General features: G+C 32.3%; 1 pseudogene; it reads left to right on the forward strand.

Annotated features, from left to right (window-relative positions):
* Nucleotides 1-1481: 1481 nt before the first annotated feature.
* On the forward strand, nt 1482-2160 carry LOC127555242 (V-type proton ATPase subunit E 1-like; annotated as a pseudogene).
* The last annotated feature ends 806 nt before the right edge of the window (nt 2161-2966 follow it).

The raw sequence follows: 2966 nt of genomic DNA on the forward strand, positions 1-2966 counted from the left end.
TGTGAGATGCTTCTAATTTTAATTAGTCTGACACCATTGCAATCAATGATTTGCAGCTATATAGCATTACCAGTAGATTATTGATACTAAGGAGATGGGTTTCCTGTTATAGTAAGGAAAATTTTGGTATCACCAAATGCTCAATGTAATTTCCTAAAAACTATTTAAACTAATCTTCTGCCACTACTGCTCAATTCTAGAACAATTTTATTATCTAACTAAAGCATTCATCCAAGACATATAGATATACCGACAGACTTATTAAGTGAGACAACATATGCAACATACTGAGCAAACCTTAAATCACTATATAAGTGCTAGCTAGCTCAGCATCAGTCATCATCATAAACATAAATATAATTATTAATATTACATGTGTTGTCTTCTTTGATGCATTTCCTAATTTGGACCATATGAATTTTCAGTTTCTTTGTTTTGTTTTCTTTTCCAGTATTGAGTCCCTTTTGTACCCTTGTGATTTTTCTTTAAAATACCTTGTGGCATTTTAAAACTTGATATAATTAGTATAATGCTGTATGCATTTGGAGAACCTAACTTTTGATAGGAAATCCTTTTTTGTTAAGATATTATTCTTCCATGACCCTGAAAAAATTTTAGTGATCATCCCTCTCCTTGTTTAACTTGTCACTTGTATTCAGTTGAGTATTAATCTCTGTATTACTGTTTCATATAATCTTCTTTGAGGAGACACTTCAAGGTCATTTTTAATTATAATAAGTCAAATACTTTCTCAAAATAAACAAACAATAAACACAGAAGGAACCAACATTCTTTATATCTCTCAGGCATCTGCTTAAACATATGGTTTTCATTAGATAATTATATGTAAAGGTCTGCTTGTTCCCTTCTCAAGTCTTCATTCAGGATACTTTCACGTAAGGAATTAGACCATTATAATTCAGATTTTATAGAGATGAAAAAACAGGCATATGGGTCCATAATTGTTCAAGTCTTCCCCATCTTTTTTTATAGCACTACACACTATATTTTTCCTTACTTTTCTTTTTGTTTCCTTTGGAAGTCTCTTTCATTCATCTCCATGACATTCAATTCAAATCAAAAATAATTTATGAATAAATTATGAATTTATGAACAACTATGTTCAAGGCAATTTTATAGTCACAAGAGATATAAAGACAAAAAGGAAAGTAGCCTCTATCTTCAAAGGTTTGCAATCTACTGAGGGATAGAACAGTTAAAATATAACTAAATAGAAATAACTGAAAAGGGGAACCACTAAGAATCACAGAGATAAGAAAGTTCCCTATCTAAATGAGGGCACTAATTGAGCTTTGACTGAAGCTAGGAATTCTCAGAGACAGAGGTGAGGAGAGTGAACTCCAGATGTAAGGGACAGCCTGTACAAAAGTTGACACTGAATTGTCTCTAAAAGTATGTCACTTATCTGCTTTCTCCTCTGCTGTGCTCAGAGGTTGCCAGCCTCCATTTCTGCTATCACCATGGCTCTCAGTGACATGGACATCCAAAAGCAGATAAAATACATGGTGGTTTTCATTGAACAAGAAGCAAACAAAAGGGCTGAAAAAATAGATGCAAAAGTAGAAGAGTTTGACATTGAGAAAATTCATCTTGTGCAAACACAAAGATGACAGATAGTGGAATATTATTAAAAGTAGAAGAAACAAATTGAGCAAAAGAAGAAAATTCAGATGTCCAAAATGATGAATCAGGTAAGATTGAAAGTCCTAAGAGCCAGGGATGATTTTATTTTGGATTTATTAAATAAAACAAAGCAGAGATTCTATAAGATAATGAAAAATACAACCACATATCAGGTGCTTTTGGACAGTCTTTCTCTTCAGAGTTTATACTAATTATTGGAGGCACAAATGATTGTCTATTGCGAGAAAGAGGATCTCCCTCTGGTTAAGACAACAGTGATAAAGGTAATAGCTATATATGTACAAGATTGTAACCAAAATAAATGTTTATGTGCTAAATTGATCAGCAGATATACCTAGCAGAGAAATAGCTGGAGATATTGAGATCTGATGGGGACCATAAAATAAAAATTTCTAATACTCTAGAAAAAGATGGATCTCATAGACCAAGAGAAGACATCAGATGTCAGAAGGGGCCTTATTTGGTATTAATGCCAATAGGAAATTTTTGGACTAACCCTCTGAGGATATGGAATCCATCCATGAGCCATAAAAGTGTCTAAAATAGAGGAAACAACTATCAATGTTCGTCTTTTTTAATACTCATATTGTCCTATATTCTTTGGTAGAATAGTCTTCATGTAGAATGCTATCAACCTAAATATTAATTCTGGGAGAGGATTTGTGTACTTAAACTGCCAAGAAGTAACCTAGTTCACCCTGAAGTGACTAAGCTCTGATCTCAATATTCCAGGGACAAGGAGAATATATATAAGCTACATAGTTTTCACTGAGAATCCTTTTTTGTGTGATCTGCTATATATTAAAGTGAACTGTATAAGGTTTTGAATTAGATTCCTATAGGTTACTTTTATACGCATAACGAGTATGTGTTTATTCTACTATTACTGCTCTTAAATATTTGGGTTTAGAGGCTTTCCTCAGTTATATCTATAATTCAAAAACCCAAGCTATGAATATGCTTTATTATTAAAATAAAAAATACATGTATGAAAATAAATAAAATAATATCACTTTAAGAGCATATTTTAATCTCTGTGTATTGAGATGCAACTATTCTGTTTGACTTTGTTTTCTCATTCCCAATTTATAGATATGTAAGTTGAGTCTCAGAATGGTAAAGTGATTTACAAAAAGTCCTATCACTTACAGAAGATTACTAATAGAAAAAATACACATTATCTACATATACAAATATAACCCAATGTTTTTCAAAGTGTGGTCCCTAGGGTTGCATAGAGGTCAAGGACCTCAAACTGCAAATCCAATTACAACACCACAACAGCTTATCCTAGAAATCCT

Source organism: Antechinus flavipes, chromosome 3, assembly GCF_016432865.1.
Source record: "Antechinus flavipes isolate AdamAnt ecotype Samford, QLD, Australia chromosome 3, AdamAnt_v2, whole genome shotgun sequence".
Taxonomy (NCBI): domain Eukaryota; kingdom Metazoa; phylum Chordata; class Mammalia; order Dasyuromorphia; family Dasyuridae; genus Antechinus; species Antechinus flavipes.